Below are 19621 nucleotides of genomic sequence, written 5' to 3' on the forward strand. Positions count from 1 at the left end.
TCCTAAACAGCTAAAGCAGCATATTAAACTCTGACTGGGATACTTTTTATACCTATATCCAACAGCTTCAAGACCACATTTATTTTTATCAGAGTGTAAAACATTTAAAGTTATTAAATACTTCTGTGCCTATATTAACTTTTTATTGCTTTTTTATCATTCTTTCTCAGTTGCAGGATATGTATTATACATTGACATCTTTATTAAAATGCAGATTTTAATATATGTAATGTTTCTTTTGTATCCACTGTAAAATGATTTGCATAGTATGTGAGCATCTGAAGAGTCAAAGGAAAGGAGAAAATATTACAGGAATGATTTAAAACTAATATTGTCAACCCACAGGCCTAATATTTAATGAAAAGATTCCCCCTCCTTTGCCACAGGTTTTGTTGGGATTTTTTACCTTTAAATTGATTCTGAACACAAAAGTCTTTTAAAGGCTATTACTGAAAGAGACTTGGGTGTTATTCTAAACAATAATAGGCAAAATTACAGGGGAGGAAGAGGACAACATTATAAACAGTGATGTTTTCTCTAATAAAGTGTAATCAGGTTTCTCTGTAACTATACAATTCAGTTACTGAATGCTGACAGCTGGGTCATTAAATTTGCAAAACAAACTACCAAACCAACAGCCAGGATTAAGGAAAATGAGAAAGTTTCAAAAGGGTCAGTTGTGAACAGCATTTTTTTCCCTTTTTAGGTTCAAGAGGTTGCCCACCATTTCTTCCTTTCTGCAAATGCCTCAGCCAGCTGAACTTCCTCAGCCCAGCAGAACCTGTACTGTGAGATGATCACAGACAAAGCAACTTGTAAAAACTGGAAACAGGAAAAATGATGAATGACTATGGTAAAAGCTGACAGATTTATGAGTAACAAAGAAAAGACAAAACAGAAATGCTAGCCAGATAATAAATTGAACTAGTTATCTATGATATTACCTCATCTCTAGGCATGACAAGTTGTGACTATTTTTTTTCAACAGATGCCCTGTACACTTTTGCTTTAAACTCAGATTACTGCAATCATCATATTCACCTTCACCTGAAGCTTCTTTAAAAATATGAAAATAATGCTTGAAACATTACTGCACATCCAATAATCCTCCTATTCCTTTCCAGATGTGGTGGTGCTTGTTTCCTTTTCCTTTTAAAAGTAAAATTGACTACAGTAACAGCACAGAAAAAGACAGACAAACCTCTTGAAAAATATCTTTCTTAAGGTGTTCTTGCAAAGCAGTAAGTTTCTTAACATCTTCAGCTTCTCTCAAGAAATTTACTACACCAACATAAAGTTAGAGCTGGCCCATATTATGTAAACAAATTCCAAGCCTGCTTTCTTTAAGGTAACAAGATTTTACTAGATTATCAACCTCTCGCTTATCCACAGGAAACAGATGAGGATTCGTTCCTTTCCTGCATCTTGAAACTGATGACAACGCCATCTCACTATCAATGCCAGATGGCAACCATCTAACTCTGAGAAAACAACCAAACACCATTGCTGGATGCCTGCCCATTGACACAATGCTTTTTCAGGAAAAGTTGGAAACTGCATGGGGTTTTATCCTCTTGTTTATGTCTTGAAGAGGAGGGTTTCACAAATTACACACACCTTTCACGCACAAGTAGGACATATATCTGCATTTACCTATGAACAAATCTGCACTAACGGTATATACTTAAATAACAAACACAAACCCTAGCCCAAGTGCCATGTCTTTGAGCTGAAAACAAAGGTGTTTGGGTTTTTAAAATAAAAATTGAAAAATAAATATTTTCCCTGCCAGCAAAAGTACTATCTACTGCTAAAATGTTTCCCAATGTACTGAAGCGGAGTTACTCATTGTCATACTTGCTAAATAATACCAGCCAGGTGAGGTTTTAAGTTGGCACATTAATGACTGCAATATTCACAGGAGACTTTTAATATAAATCTGTGTACTGCCCTTCCAAATTGCTGGGTTTGACTCTAAACCTGGAAATTATCAAAACAGTGGAACAAATATTTACAGAAAAAAGATGTTAGGGGTTTTTTCTACATTTAAAAATTTTATTTTAAATTAATATTTTCAACCAGATCTCTTAAGTGGAAAACCCTCTTGTCCTTTAAACATCAAATATATGTCTGACATACAAACACTGCCGGCAGATAAACAGGAATTTATGCCAAGCAACAGAGTGAAGAAAAATAGTCTGTGACTGCCTAGGCAACATATTTTGTAGCCAAATTTAGTATTAAAATGTATATCCTATGCAGAAATGATATATTATTGTACAAATGTTTAGAGGAATATATAGTAAGTTATAAATAGTGTACCATCACTGACACAGTAGTAAATCACTTCCTTTTTGCCGGCACTGCCTGCCTGGTTTTACCTATTATACAACTATTCCCTCCGGCTTGTGGATCTCAGAGGGCTGTCGGGCTGGCAGCAGGGTCAGGATCAAGCACTGAGCATGACCACGGCATAAGCAATGGCAGCCTCTTTCCCCCACCCAATTCTCCTTGTTTTGCCTGGAGGAGTCTCCTCAGCTTTTATACAAGGTAAGGAAAGCAGAGGGGGAATAGCATAACTACTGCACAGAGCCGGTTCTTACTTTCCACCTGGCAAATATAAATGTTTCTGTGTGTCACTTCACTGTTGTGTTTTCAATCTAAGCCTGTAGTAATTCTGCAGAGTAATTCTCTTTGTGCAAAAAGGAGAAGAGCAAACCAGTTGCAAGTTCGATTTGCCTCCTTTTAACTTGAAATGTGACCATCTCTCAATCTCTGAGAGCCAGAGAAGGATCAGCAAGGCAGGGGGAATTCCGCACAACGTACGGTGGAGGACAACAGGATTTTCCTGAGTACGAGCCTAACAATGGAGCCAACACGCTTCCCCCCGACACGGGGAGGCGGGGGAGAACCGGTGTGGAAGTGGCACCGGTGGCGGCCAGCCACCACACTCCGGAAGGAGGGCCCCTGGGCTGCGCTCACACAAAGGGCTTCCAAAGCCCGGCCTGCCGGCTGTCAGCGACATGCAGGACTTGTGAAACCTTCCTTCTGCGACAAGGGAAATGCTTCACTGCAGTGACTTCTGCTGTGTAGGCTTCAACCTGAATGCTGGGAACATCGTGTGTGAGGGATTAGAGTGCCTCGTGAGCTTAGGAGCTGTCTAGGAATGGGTCTGGAGACAGTAACTGACCAAGGAGGAAGCCTGGACTAAGGGTAACTACTGCTACAGCAGGATGTGAGTGATGACACTGCTTGGTCTGCCATCTCCTTCCGCTTCCCCACACAAATGCTGCCCCATACAATGAATGTGTATCCATTAAGAGCATCTCCTTCAAAATGGCAGTGATCCATGGCTTGCTACCCTGCACTGAGGCTGTTCCATGTGCGCAGGTGTTAGGCAGGCAGGCCTGGGCACTCAAAGCTGTCATGGAGAAGCTAAGTGGAAGGTCCCCACAGCTGACCAACAGGGTCAGGATGTGGACTTGTCTCCCACTTTCCCAATGGCACCTACCACAGAGCCAGCTCTGTGCTGGGGATAGTTTGATCTGCTGCCGGGTTAAAGGACTTCAAACCCCTTTTTGCTGATCGCTCTCATAAAAAAACAGTTTGCTGTTACTCTGTATATACAGCCACTTGTATATAAATCTGTAGACACCTACCCACTGAGCTATGTCAACATTACAAATACTGATTTTTAATGTTATAACAAGCTGTCTGAAAATACTCTGGACCAAATTCAGATGCACACATACAAGTCCCCAGCAGTGGCACATATCCATCTGAGGGCAGAATAGGGCTCCAGGTATTCAATAGAGTGTTTATGGAGTTTTAAAATGTATTTTCTATACTGATTTTTCTCTTTCCTTCGGCACTCACGAAGTGCTGTTTAGTGTAAATGCTTTTCTTGTGTTATGGCAAGTATTTTGAGTTTCAATGTGATGCACTTAACATGTCCATGTAAATTTTTAATTTTTGGAACCAGTCACTTCACACTCACTGACTCCAAGAAAGCTCTAGCACTCACAACCAAAAAACTTCGCTGGAAATCAGCTACAAGGCCTAAAAGTCTATTTAAAGATGTAAATGTGTGTGAATAGCTAGTGCAGATGTTTTTCTACACCGACTGTACTTGCTGAGTTTCAGCATTTCCATAAAGCACATTAAAACAAGTGTGTGAACACTCTGAGATGAAAGTACCAAGCACTCCTGAGACTTCCAGTGGAAAGTAGAGCTGCCTGACTTTTCTCCAAGCAGACAGGAATGCCCATGATTCAGCAGCCTGAGTAAATAAAAGAGGTCCTTATTTCCTAATTTTGCTGGCTGGCCACACTGCAGCAGCCTCTGTGCTGCTGCCAAAGGGGATGCAAAGCTGGAACTACACCCAGCAGCTGAAGGACTGTCTTTGTTAGCCAGCCAGGCCTTCCTGACCATCTTCTGGCATCAAAACTACCGTATCCTGCGAGGAAGACCTCCATCTCAGGCTTGATAGTTCTCTAGTCTGTCTAATAGGATGAAACAACAAATTTTGCCTGGTCTGTGTTGGAGGAGGACAGCTGGAAACTCAGTTAGTAGCAGAGTAACACCTGTTCAGTCATATTTATGGGGGAAAGTGCTCACTAACAGAAAGTGAGGTAATACCAGGAGTTATCCCATGAAAGGGGAGGGAGGAAGGGGGAAGCATCAGAGCACAAAAGCACCTCTGTGGAGTCAGCAGCCAGCCCCTCATGTGCCAACCCCAGTAGTTGTGAGGTCTTAAAAGTGATCTTAGCCCTACTGCTGCTGACTGAATTAACAGCACTGCTTCAGAAAAACATTATTTAGTCACCAGGAAGGTTTTTGACATATGCATGCTTTGGCTGGAATAAGCTCCAGGACACTTGCTTTATCATGCCTTATTTTTCTGTATGATTTAAACATGGTTTTGCTGTCATTAGACAAACAGCCACACTCCTAAAGCAAATGTCAGCAAACCTTTATGTGCCATAATACATAAGGTTTCTGTCACGGAACAGAGTTTACAAATATGAACAAATTAATATTTTCAATATCCAGTAAGCAGTTTTCCATTTTCCCCATTTTGCTGCTCATGTAACTGGGGCAGAGACAAGCTGGAGATGTTTGCCTCAGGTTACAAATGTAATCTGTGCAAAGGAGGAAACAGAACCCATATCTCCCAAGTCTGAGCCATCCCTGCAGGAAAAATCCTTTCTCCCCTTGAAACGCAGAGCTGGCAAAATGCTTAAGCTGCTGGACCTGACCAGAAAAAAGCCCAGCAGTTCAGCAGGACAGACACCCAACAGCTCCAGGTCCTGCTGATATATTCTCACTCCTTTGCCCCCTTAACGGTAACGGCAGGCTGGTCACACAACTATCCCCCAGGACACCATCTGAAGAGCTAAATAGCAAGGTTTCTTTAACAGGTACAGAATTTATAACAACGGGTTACAAATGGCAGCAATAGATACTAAAAATGACAAATCAAGTAGGCAGCAGCACATAAACACATCTACTACCTACTGCCACTGGCATATAGATTATGAATGTACACATATGCATTGAGTTGTTGTATAGTTATTATCTGTTGTCCCACCACTAGCCAATGAATGACCTGTTCAGATACCACTGTGTACATGTATCTGTGCTCATACACACATATTGAAAGGGATGGACAACACATACAAATGTACAGCTTTGCTAATTTATTGGCAGACATGTTAAAAGATAGAATTTGAATTGTAAGAAAAGGACTAAATAGCAGGTAGGTAGGTCAGTTAACTGGATGTATAATAGAGCTCCACAGTTCTAAATCCTTGCATTTTTGTGCAGGTAATTGAGTGGAGTGTTTATTATATATCATATAGTTTACTTGTAATGGCCATTTCAGGTTTTAGTGCTGGACACATTTTATATTATTACCACCACTAATTGTCTGCAGGGCTACCTTGGAAATGAGATAAGGAATCTTAGGGGAATATGCAGGTGTGAATAAATAGTAAACGAAGAGGTTAGATATTGCTGAAATAAAACATTATCGTGCTGTGTGCTGAATACATCAAAATAACTAGAAGATCAAAGGATAGTGTTTAAGCATCGCCATGACTTCAGTAGTGGCCTAACATATATGTCACTGAAGCAAACTATAGGTTTGAAGCTTTTAATAGAATTAGCAGATCCTGTTTGCCTTTAAAGTCACCTTAAATAAAATATATTACATAGCATTCTCCATTTATTTTCAGCAGAGAAGTACACAGTTTTGGAAAAGCTGCAACTTTAATATAACCATCACATTTTTTTCACATCAGTGACCCCCACATTAAACTCACTCATTTGTCTCATCACTTATTAAATGGCTTGAAAACTAATACTCTGTAATGGGTATTCAAAAGAGAAATATGAACTTTAAAAATTATTTATAATTTACAGATGTTTTTGAAAATCTATCAATATTTCAAAACTGCTTTGGGAGCACCAATTAAATGCATTAACAGTTAAATTACTGGAGGAAAAACATACAGAGGTTTCTGACCAACAGAACTGAGACAGCTGGCAGGGAGGTTTCCCCATTTCAAACTTCATAACTAGAAGAAAGGCAGCTCCTAGAAACAACAAATAAGTCACTTTAATACCTCACAGGAAAAACCTGCTTGCTTTTATAAAATGCCTTTAATGCTTACATAAGTAGTTAACATTCCTGTATTGCTCTCCTAAGGTAACCTAAGCCTCCAGTTCCATTATGTCTTCTTCAGAAGACATATTACTATTACGTATGTAGAGAGGAGCATAAATGTTTTCCTTGATTGTTGCTTAAAGTTCATTTGAACAGACGGAGCTCAATGAATTCCATCTTCTACAGCCAAATTAAAGAAAATGCAAGCAGTTCACATTCTGCTCCACCTTTCAAATCATGCACAAACACCAGTCTGCAACTAGAAGAAAACAGAGCTACCCTATGCTTGTTTGAGGAAGCCAGTATTTTGTGCCTCTTTAGGCAAAGAGAAAGCATAAGTAATTTTCCACAGTCCTGTACATATAACTAATGACAGTCACCATCCTCAAAGCTTATTATACTGCTTTACATAATTGGGAATCGCATGTCACACAATTAATTTACAGGGCTTGTTTAGTTGTGACTATACAAGCACTAAGCGATTCAAATTAGCTAATTTGTCCACTGCTTAAATGTGACAAACACATTTACACTGTATTTCTTCCGCTGTTAAGTTGCTGTTTCTTTTAGTAGCTGTTTTTGTTTGTTTGTACAGTGTGAGTCAGAGACCACCAGGCTTGTTCCATCTGAAGCTAAGGTCAGGAAAAATCACCCTGAGAATAATTACATTTAGAGTCAAGATAATGGGAGAGCAAAAAACTCATTCAACTACCCTAGCAAACTTGCACATAATAATGATCTCCTAAGAATCTGTATAATAACAACCTCATGTACTAAAAGTAGTGATTCAGTCAATCAGGTCTTTGCTACAAAATAATTATTATAATTTGTTGCGCTGATAACAGTATTTATACTGCTTATTAAGAACAGCAAATGCCTGGGGATAACAGTTCAGGTTCCTCACTGGACTCCAATACTTTCCTCTGCATTCTGCTTTCTCTGGGTCATGCTCTCCCCAGGCAACACCATGAATAGGACCAGAAACCCTCTCCCTCCAGTCTTTCCCCATGCTGCAGCTCCTTTTGAAAGCTGCTGTAGTGTATAGAAGCTACAGAGACAGCTGCCCCTATAACACAGTCCCAGTCATCAAAGTACTTTGCAGTGGCACACAGGTATTAAAACAACTGCTGCTTTCTTTCCCAGGTCACAATATAAGGAGTGTGTCTGAAGTCAGAGAAGCGTTGTTCTCTTTCCTTCCCAAAATTAACGGTGCGAAGGCTCAGACCCTGAGAGCTGAAGGAGACCCTGCTTCGCAACAGCCTTCCAAGTCCCCATTCCCACACAGCCCCAGGACCCTGCGGGGAGAAGGGCAGGCTGTCAAAACCTCCCTAGCTGGAGGCTCAAACAAAAGATGGAGCTCCTGGGCAGGATTTGCAGGCAGAAACCCCTGAGATGTCAAGCGCCACCTTGGGTCCTTATTTGAGTATCGCCTTACTTTCAGCTAATCTACAGTTTAATCATGAAGGTCTGCAGAGATGGCTGCAGGGGTACCTCACTCTCGGTCGACTTCCCCTTCTTTTAATATGCATGACTCTCTGTCCCACCTGTGTCTACTTTTCAACCACCCCAATTCATTGCTTCATTGCCTCTCGACCAGAACATCAAGGCACTCTTTGGAGGGGGCTAAACTAGGACAAAGAAAAGAAGGAAGGCAATATGTGGAGAACTGAATGAAAAGAATATAGGTGGGGAGAACCAAAGGAGTGAATTATTGCATCTGAAAGAAAACCAGGCAAAGATATCACAAAATCTTTTATAGGGAATGGAAAGTAAAAGGAAATTAAGATCAAGCAAAAGCAATGCAGGCAGTTAACACTTTCAAAAACATATCAGTGTTATTTTACCGTGTGCTAGAATTAAATACAGTAAATAAACACAGAACTGCTTATTTCTTAGAATGACAGAGATGTGGTGGCGGTCTTATTTACACAGGTGAAAACTCCTGGACTTAGATCTGCAAAGGGACTTAGGTGTCTCCAGGAGCCTAAGAAGCGAAGAAAGAAGGATTCATGGGGCCCTGGGGGGGACCAGGAAAAGGTCTGCAACCTCACAGCATGGGCACTCAGCTGGGAGAGGGGGGTACTGGGCTTTTTATACATTAAAGAGGCACTGGATAAAAAACAAAAATAAACACAAGTTCCAGACTGCAAGAACCCCTGGACTTAGTGTCCTCATTAGGTTAACAGCTCCTTCTCAAATGTGCTCCTACCAGCTCTTTGCTTCAGCAAGCCCAGCTTCCATGGGAAGAAACCTCTGCACAACCAAAGACCCCCTGCTCCAAGGCAGGAAGTGTGGCTTTGAATCCCCTCAGAAGCTGGGGGGAGAAGTGAATGAAGGCCTCATACCACTTAATTCTCTACCTACCTGGCCCCTAAATAGGGAAGACAGGAACACAGCAATTTCTGTTGAAAGCGCCCACCATGTCCTGGGCTTAGTACAATGCTTTCTGTGCAGCAGGCTGATCAGAGATGATGGGCACCCAGATGTTCACACTAGTGTGGTTAGCACAGACTTCCAGGCCACAGAAACCTGAGAAACCTTTCATCAAAAAAAGAGGTGTCTACCAAACTGGGGCTAACCCAGAGAGGTAGTTTTTGGATAACCAATTCTAATTCTTACAATCTATCTACTTTCCATTTTAGGCTCCTTTTTTTCAGATCTGGCTGTTAGTGCAGATGTGCTGCACAGCTGTTTAAAGTGATGTCACTGAGCAAAGGTAACTTTGGTTTTTAAATCAAGTCAGTGCTCAGAATGGCAGACGAATGCTTACACCCATGCTGGTGCAGCACAGTCACACTGGGGACAGCCTGCTCAGGAGCCTTTTCACTGTAGTCAAAATGCCATGCAAAACAATACAGCCCTTTCTCCCTGACCCTCATTTTCTTCAGGTTCCTTGAGTGGGAACACATGTGGATGTCTATGCGTATGTGAGATAGGCACATGTTGGTAGGTGTGTGTGTTTTCCACTAATTTACAAGCATTTTAACCTTTAAGGGAACCTGACGAATTTCCCAGTTCAAAATGGTCAGAAGACCAAATCCTACTATGAAGCTGTCACATGTAAGCTGTCATACCTGCCACTTCCTATCTTGCAGAACATAAATCCCTCTATGTGGAATTTTGCAAGGTAGGAGTTGTATTTACAATAAACACGCTTCATTCAGACCTTTCATATTAATACAGGTTTATTTGGTTGATTTACTTATACAAAAGAAGGGGAAATTCTTTGCGAAAGGCAGTATTTTCCTTCTTTTCTAATTCCCATTCATGAAAGCCTGCTGAAACTCATATTAACTGTCTGAAATAGAGGCCTCTCCAGAAATAAAGAGATCTCTGCTTTAGATCTGTTAAAGCCTATATCTAAAACAACCCTTTGTAGCTTCCTCAGTGCAGAATGGAAGCCCGGTGTGAAATACAGTAAATTAAGCCTTCTGCTGTCAGAGCTGGAAATAAGAGTAGAGCAGAATAGTGGCTGGATTTGAAATTATTTCCTTTTTTTTTTTATTAGCTTCATTTACATCCTGCCTAAGGTCTTCTGAGCAGCTCAAGGTGTCTTATCTCTGGCTACCAGGGGGTATTTTGCAGTCAAAGCAGTTAACGTACTTTCTCTCTCCCTCTTTTTAAGGCCATCTTATCTTATCAGACAAATCTCTTCAGGCTGAGGAGAACCCATACTTATCAGTAGCTGTACACTGTATTGACAGCTCAGTGCTGCTAGGGACAAATGAAAGCTTAGGGTAGAGAAAGATCAGTTAACCTGTTCCACTCTCAATTTAGACTAATCTTTGGTTTGTCTAACTTCAGGAAACACTGTACATCTTTTCTGTGTTTACTTGGACAACAGCGGTGCACAATCACACCATCACTTGCTCAATCTGGTGCACAGGTACAGCCACTGTAATAATCCCAAAGGCAGACTGCCTGTTGACTTGTGTGAGCAGTGTTCTGCTGACCTCCAGCAACTCCTGCTCCAGCTGACCTCAGGGGTAGATGACTGTTCTGATAGCAACCAAGAGCTGATGGGATCGCCCAGAGAAGCAAAAATTGATTGTTGCAGAGACCCACAATTTGCAAATCGGCCTTTCCCTAGAGCAAGGGCCAGAAAAGGAAAGTGATCCCACATATGGTCTAAATGGAAGCAGTGAGACTGAAGGTGGGCATCCTGCAAGCCTGTTCTTGGAGCAGAAGACAAGGTGAAAAAGCAGTTTCTTTAGACCTGTCCTCCGTATCCTACCAGGGTGAACTCTACAGCACAACACAGTAACCAAGAGCAGTCAGCCCTGCTAACCAGTTATCTCCATGAAATACACAACCCAGCTTTCTCACCACAAAAAAAAAAAAAGATATAAATGGCAAGATTCCTCTTGTCCTTTGCCTGATGTCACAAGCAGCGAACCAGGTCTAAAAAGCTACAGCTGCTGCTGCTGAGAAATCAGTCACCACAATTTCAGGTGAAAAAAATACATAATTGAAATTAAATCTTGTGCTGGTTCTGCCTTCTACTTTTTTATGTTTATTTTTCTCTCCTTTTTGTATCCAAACACTTCATGAGCACTTTTATATTAGTGATAACCCTAGGCTTTCCCTGCAGAGAAGGTTCTCTATTAATTGTCCATTATCTTGGTGCGTCAGCACAAAGGACAGGGGAACAAATTCTCATCCAAATGGTTTCACCTCTGTCTCTTGAGAGTGATGCCCTTGTCAGGGCATTAAAGCCATGAAACCTGCCACTTATCAGAATTGTGTTTGAATCGAACTACTGTCCTTGAAAACAGTAGACACCAGATACCATCAAAATAAGCCACATTGGCAGATCCTGTTCCACCGTGACTTAGGCAACCTTTAGACAGCTTATATACACACCTCTGGTTGCATATGATCTGTAACATTACAGCCGTGGTTTAAAATCAGAAAGGCATGTTCTTCTTCATTTTATCAAACACTAAGCACATTATAAATAGGAATTGCCAGGATGAAGAAAACTTGGGCAATATCTATGTTAACTCTCTAGACACCATATTAAAATGTGGGTTAGTGGTATGTGTAGAGTTTCTGAAAAGAGGTGGTGGTAAGAAGATACGTATGGCATTTTTTATGAAACAGTTTGGAAGACTTCACCAGTTTAAATAAGCCTGAGGACACATTTGAATGTAAACTCACTGCTGAACCAAATTGTAAAACTTTTTAATTACTTCACATCACCAATTCTTAACAAAACATAACTCAAGCCTGTTAAAATGCTGAATTTGCTTGCTAGAATGCAACAATATTTCAGAGAGGTGTTTAGTCATTCTATTAAGCTGTTCAGAAACAGAAAAAAGAAACAGCACTGAAGTTACACCCACAGCTGCAGATCTCTATCTGTCTCTTTTTGGCAATCAATGACTGTCCTCGCTTTTCACAATCTGAAAGCACAAAGACGAGGGGGAAAAAAAGGAACTTACGCTTTGCTTTTAACAAGTAAACAAGTGTACAAATTAATTCAGAGAGCTGTAATTTTGAGAATTTTCTATGTTTAATGTGCATTGCAGTTAAACTACTTTTTCTGTACAAATTAATTTACTGCATCAGTGATCGATGTTTATGTTTAGGCAATTTTATTTCTCAGTATGGTAAAATTAGACCTAATAGTTGCAACCTGTTATGTCCAATCTGTCACTGAAATTCAAATTGCCTTTTTCCTATTATTCAAGGAGTAATTTGGAGGAATTAAAGCCATCTAAAACCAGAAGACAAACAATTCTCTGTAAGGACTCAATAGCCTGTGTCATCAACCTGCTCTAGAAAGCGGTAGTCCTTCCTCAGCAGAACCACTGCCACCTTTTCCTCATATTCTGAATGTTTCCAGCCTGGAGACCCCCCCAAAGGCACGAGTGTCTGAAGACGGCAGAATGCTGTGCCACTCCTTGAAGGGAACGTAAAGACAGTATGTTTTGAGCAAGTGGAAATATCTGTAACAGCTAACAGAAAGAGCCTTCTCTGCATTCAATAATTGCTGATGTTCACACGTTTTCAATTAGCCATCCATGTATCTAAAAAAAAAAAAAAAGTTTCTTCTTCATCTGGGATGAGTTAGTTATTGTCATCTTGTTCTTGTCAGTGAAGCACTCAGCTCCCACCGACAACTATTATTTATTACTTCCAGTACTGAAAAATTCTGGTTGAACTTTGTTTACTACCCTTTGCCTTATTTTTTCTTGCTTCAGTGGGATGGCTGTGCTGAATAAATTCAAGGTTATGCCCTTGAATCACTTGAGGTTTTGAGAAACCTCAAGACTCTTACCCCATCTTCCAATGTATCTTTGATCCCATTTGAATTTCTGGATGGCATGTTGTTTACTGCTTCTGTACCCATTTACATCTTTTATTCTTAGAAGCCTAACAATCCTCCTCACAATTAAGAAACAAATACTCTCCTTTCACATGTTTACCTTCAGCTTTATTTTTCTCTTTGTGTTTGTGTGTGGGAAGGACAGATTAATTTTTCTCACGCACCGAGAACAAATACTTTGCTTTCTGAATGCCAGTCTGCATCCAAGTTTTTGGTCTTGTTGGAGATACATGAAATAGGAACAGTGAGATGAGGGATAATGTTGGGTTTGAGGAGATTTTGCATCTTTTCCAGTCATTCTGTTTTACACTCTATCTTTGATCACTTTTAAAATTCCAAGTAGGCTCATTTCTTTGCAAGATTGCTCAGTTCATCAAGCTGATGAACAATTTTGCTACTAGACTGTACTGATTAATGTGGATTAGTCAAGTGATTAATAATTTTACTGTTTTGCAGGACTAAGCTGCCCTTAACGTCTTGAGTTTTGATAGTATTTTACAACTGGAACTTCCTTAGATGGATGATATGTAACTTCCCAGATTCTCAATGCTCAGCAAAGTGGCACGACCTTACCCTTGGGTTCACTCTTCTGTTTTAGTGCCCATAAACCATTCTCAGTTGACAATATTTGAACTAAGACCCTCGGTTTTTGTACAGCAGTTGGCTGCTACCTCCTCTTTCTCCTAGTTATTTGTTTCATTCCTGTGGTTGATGTTCACTTATCTCAATGTGAGGTAAAGCAGGTCTTTTTGCTGATTCTGATGGAGTTTCTAGAAGAAAGACCTGAACTTCTGTTGATCCCTTGGCAGACAGCATAAAACAAATAACAACATCATCTACAGGGGTTCAGGTATGTATATAACAGTTAAATCATTTGATGCAGGATGGAAAACAGACACTTCATTTCTAGTATTTGAAGCACAGACCATTGTATTCCACGATTACATTTACACGCTTCCTCCTGAAGTGGCCAATGAATCAAATCACTATTTATCATCTATTGTACAAGATTTCCTGACTCTGCTTGTGTTTAGACTTCTGTTTTGCTGATAATGGACTTCACAGTATTGTCAGTCTCCAGAGGAGCATATAAAAACACCATCTATTTCTAATTCTGAATAGTGGGCTCTGTGTTAGGTAATGTATTGGCCAGTAGGCTGCACTTGCTTGCTAATTACAGTGGAAGTTTTCTCTTAAAGAAAACATTGCATTGTAAACGGCATGGAATCAGCTTTCTTTCTAATTGGAGCTTTCTTTCTAATTCTCCCAGTACTAAGTTTCCCCATAAACACACTCTTCTATATTTGGATACTGGATTTAACCGTCTTACAGAAAATAAGACTTGACACAATTATATATTTATTTGATCTTTTCTAAAGCACCAATTGCAAGCCAAGCAGTATAAAGAGCCAAATGCAAAACAGTAAAAGTAGAAAGCAAAATGTAATAGCATGTTACAATATGCTATACACACAGAATTCAAAAGGGACCTGCCAGCCCCAAAAGATTCAATTCCTGACTAGTTAGAGAAAAGAGAAAAACAAAAGGGTAGCAGATGCAAAAACAAAGGTAGGGAGCCCATAAAACAGTCATGGATAGGCCAACTGAAATAAACAGGGCTTGCAGCTTGCCTTAAAGGCAGCCAGCAAGGGGCTCTGGCAGGGAGTTCCACAACCGAGGACAAGAAAGACTTGCCTTCGGCCCGCGCCTGACTCAGCCCAGGGAGAGAAAGCTGACTATGTCCAACTGCGAGCAACTGCCAGACAGGGACATGGGGTGCAAGGCTGCTGCCCAAGAACTGGGGGATTAAAATTTGAACAGCTACATGGATGGGGCTTTATTTTTTCATATATCAGCTTTCCACCCCAAAGAGGCTCCAGATCAATTTCAAGGGAAGCAATTAGGAGCACATTACAGTAGTCTAGCCCAGATGACTGCAGTATAGTCTTTGTCCAAGACAAATACGCAAACTGTTCAAATAAGCTGGAAATTCATCAATGAGGATGTAGAACTAGGGCCCTTCTTGCTGGGGAAGTAACGTTATGGTGTTGGTCAATATTATTCCCAACATGCATCCCAACATGTACAAGCCTGAAACTCTGTCTCTCCGCATAGCGAAACACTTCCTGCTTCTTTATTTCATGTTCATTAAGAAGGCAGCCTCAAGGCATATCACCTAAATGTTTTGCCCTGTTTTCCACAATCTTGTGGCATTGTGCTACAACCAGTTTCACTCCTCTAAAACATGTCTACTGGAGACTAATGTTACATGCCTGCAAATATACTGCAGACCTCCTGTAAGCAAGAACAGTTCACAGCAGACCAAAGAAAATATCATACATTGTAATGTCTCCAGCCAGCTAATGGAACTCAACCTCTAACTCCCTTGATATCTCACATCCCACATAAAGACAGAGGGAAAAAAGGAAATATAATAGAAGACTGCCTTGTGGAAAAAAGCAAATGCTCATCTTGGAATAAGGTATTAACCATTTGGTCCAACCATTTAATTGCTCTAGGCCAGATGCCAGTTTTGGGTCACCTCTTTTGGGCCAGGAGCCCTCACTTCCAACTTGAACACAGTGGCAGCTTGAGGAGTGAAGAGCTGGGGAGTGAAGGGTGCAGGAGGAGCATCCTGATCATCAGGGGGAGCCAGTACCAGCTGTTCCTGCCGAGCTACAGTCCCAACACAGGGTGACTTCAAAAAATTGGTAATCCGGGCAGGATCATGCTGTGGACTGGATCTGGCTTGCAGGACATTTTTCGGACCACTCTGTATCAACTCCAAAGCAAAAGCTCTTCTCTGGCTTTTACAGTGGCAGAAAAAAAAACCTGGTTTGTGGCTTTTTATCTCCTGGGCATAAATGTGAACAAAACAACCTGAAATGCAGCCATGCCAATTAGGTTTTTTATTCCATCTGATCCTAACATGGCTGCGAAGGAGACCGATAACCTTACGGTTCGATCTTCATCTTCCTGGTAAAAAGGAGTATGAACAACATCGGCAAAGACAATTGCTGACTTTGTATCAAGGTGCAGGCAGCCTATATTAACCAGGCAGCCTGTAACAGGAAACATTTCCAGGAATTTTACATGTGTTTTTATTACTGCAGGATCTGGATTTTTTGGTGTTATTCAGTCTTAAGCTGAGATTTTAGAATGCAGTGGTACAATACTGTGTCTGCTACGTAGAGAGTGGGATGGCTGAAGAAAGGCTGTATTCTCCCCGAATTTTATACATAAATACTTGGCTTTTGTTCCTTGGCTCTAATGTCTGCGACTTTAGCCCAGGCTTAGCATCCCCACATTGGAGCACTTTATTTCCACAGAAAACTTTCAGATCTCTGTGATTATTTGATACTGCCTCTGAAGTATTTTAATTTGCTGACTTTACTTCACAAGCTAAAAACTGTGTTCCACTGAAGAGGTGGTTTGTATCATCTTAGATTACCTTACATGAGGTAAAAAGAACCCGTGGCCTTGTCACAAGCTCCTACTCATATTCTGTGAAGAATTTAAAGTGATCATTTTCATAAGCTAAACTATATTCCTTCCGTTGCCCATGTATTTCATTGCAAAAAAGCCACTATTCTGTGTGGCAGGCATGATGTACTGGTACTCTGAGGAAACTTCTAGCAAGTCATTTACGTCAATGAAATATTAGCAGATGCATCCAAAAGTTACAGAAGAGGACTAGCAGAAAAAGAATTGGCCAACCTTTTGAACACTAGGCTGTTTCATTTGACTTATGTTACCAAAATACTTTAATATACTAAAATCTACAGTCTCAGAACAAAATCCTGGCTCTGCTGAAGCCAATGAAATTTTGCTATTAACTTTAACAGGACCAGTATTTTAGCTTTGGTCTGGATCTGGTTAGATGCAGGGTTTAAGAAAATGAAACTTATTGCCTGGGAGTCCAGCAGTAATATTCAAAACGAATGAGCTATATTACTTGGGTTCATGAGGAAAATACAAAATGAAAATTATAGTAACTTTTCAAGGTTTATTAACTCAAGTCCCATAGCCTCGAGGGGCTATCTCCATCTGCCTTATTTATATGCTACCATGACGGTTCCTGCTCTTCAGTAAGTTATGTTAGAAGAGTCTTTGTATTGTAGGATTTTAACTTCCCACAGATAAGAATTTTCAGCAAAAGCACAATATGATTTTATTTTATACTTGCTAACTACGAAATTTTTTTTTTAACCAAGTATGAATACCTAACCAATAACTTGCATCTACAAAATGCATTCTGAAGCAACTATTTGGAAAGCTAAAATATCTATGAAAAATAATGTGTACGTGTATTTTATATGTATATAAAAATAAAGGCACATCCAAAAAGAAAGCTTTCCCTTCTTCCACAAACTTCCTCAAAGAGCCTGAATGCAAATTACATCTTTAACTAATTCCAGATAAAAAATAAACAAACCCATATTTCTCAAGTCACTCTTCCAGAAAAGCCTGCAAGGTTAACCAAGCCAGAGCTTGCAGATGCATTCCTAAAGCAAGAACCCCTCCCAGGAAAACTGCTCCCAGCTCCATCCCTGGTTAGCTGGCTGGCTGGCTGGCTGGCTGGAGGCATCTCACAGGGTACAACTGCAGCGCTACTGCATCGAAAGTGGCGGTCTCTCAGCTGGCCCAGCAGTATGATAAAGAAAATACAGATGTTAAAACATAATTTTTATGGACACTAGTGGCCAAACTGTACCTCTCCCACAGTTCAGCTAAAATGAGCTCCGCAATGGTCCACTATGCAGTCGGACGTCAAGTCTCTGTGTTCGGGTGCAGTTACGAGAAACTTCTCACTCTGCATTTAATGGCCCCGTTGCAGGCCCAAGAAGTACTTGCAGAAGGTCCTTAAAGAGCTGTTTGATCATATGCCATGGCTCCCCACTTCCAGTTGCAACTGCCTTGAAGGCTAACCAACATGCATTGTTTTGCTAATCCTACATTTCCTTATTAAGAGTTGCCACGAATATTTATGGAGTCATGAAAGGGAGATAGATGGCTTGCAAAATGATCAGAATGATTCCCATGTAGTCTCCAATTTATGAACTCAGTGAAGTCCTGCTTTATAGCCAACGCTGAAAAACTTTCAGATGTGTCTCTATAGTTCCTCTCATCTTTTCACCATCACCCTACACTTCGATTAAACTCACAGTGCCAAGAGGATCAGATTGCTTTGGTCAGGTTTTCAACGCTAAATATTGAAGATTTCCTGTACTCCCAATCATTTTGGCAAGAACTAACTTGCCCTTTTCTACTGAAAGAAGTGCTGATCAACTATTTGACTCATATTATCAACATTTTTCTTTCAGTGTGAGACTTTCAGTTGTTCAGAATTTGCCCTTTTACGGTTTATTAACAGTGCATGTGACTTCCTGAAGTTGATCTACTAATGGGTTTTTTTTGCTGGCCCTCCCAATCAATTTCTAACTGGGACCCAATTTGCATGAAATTCTGCTCACAACAGTTCTATTTTCTCCACCAATTATGTGCTTGCTTAGTTAACTGCTCCATTTAAAAAAAAACAAACCCCCAAGAAAACTTACTGGCTTTCGGTCAGGCTCTCAGTCATCACACTCACCCAAAGTGTTATGCAGCAGTTTCTTTTTTAGTCATTTACACTCTTTTTGTCCAATTTACTTGTTGGATGTTTTAAGCCTTCTTCAATTCAAGATGCAAGATTATTCCTATGAAGTATGTGTCTCTGACAGACATTCTACTTCTCTAGTGAGGATTTTGCTATCACATTTTGAAGCAATGTGGACTAATTCTTGACATTACCTTACATCAGTCTTATATCAATATAAATTCATCGACTTCAAATGTGTTACTTTTGTCAGACATCAGTGTGAGACCTGTGCGATCAGATTAGGCACACAAAGACAGCTTTTCATTTTATAGAGCTGTCTGAAAAGCTACCACTTCTTAAAGATGTGTGGCTCTTGTAAAAATGCTGCTGAGCCCTTCAGATTAAAACATATTACCAATATGTATATTTTAACCACTATAATGATAATTATTATCAACATCAGTGGCAATAAGGAATAGACAATGATTTTGCATAGGTTTGGCTCTTCTCTCCCAATTTCCACTTACAGTTGCCAAACTGCCTGCTCTGTTTCTTATGTAAAATTGCAGATGTCTTCTTATTAATCAAGAGCCTAATACACTCCAGATGAATAAACAACTTCAGCACTGCAGCACGTACCTCACTCCTTAAACCCAGGATTTATTGGAGCGCCTGTTCCAAGATCTCTTAACTTAAAAAAGATGGTTTATTGTTCCTTGCTTCTACAGCAGGGGCCTAAAAAATGCACTGAAACTATGTCTTTGTCCCTTTGCAACATTGTATTCAAAGACATTTCCAACCCTACAGTGTAACATTATTCAAATCCTTTGAAACCCAAAGTAGTCACTCAAACTCAATCATCCAAATGCAGGAAACTTCATAGGGAATCGAGAGCCAGGCGACACATCCGTGATGACTGGGCTACAGCGGTGGGTATCCCTGAGCCACCTTTAAAACATGACAGCACATTCTGAAGTGCTATCTTAGAGCACAGGGCACGGACTTCTTTCTTCAAATACCCATTAGTAAGGAGGAGAGTATA

At 40.4% G+C, this 19621-nt stretch overlaps 1 protein-coding gene across 1 annotated transcript in view; it reads right to left on the reverse strand.

The window, feature by feature from the left end:
- ZNF521 (zinc finger protein 521) overlaps positions 1–19621 on the reverse strand; it is a gene marked incomplete at both ends in the record, with an annotated part of 206555 nt that overhangs the window by 111900 nt on the left and 75034 nt on the right. The window lies entirely within an intron of this gene.

Source organism: Psittacula echo (assembly GCF_963264785.1).
Source record: "Psittacula echo genome assembly, chromosome: 2".
Lineage (NCBI taxonomy): Eukaryota > Metazoa > Chordata > Aves > Psittaciformes > Psittacidae > Psittacula > Psittacula echo.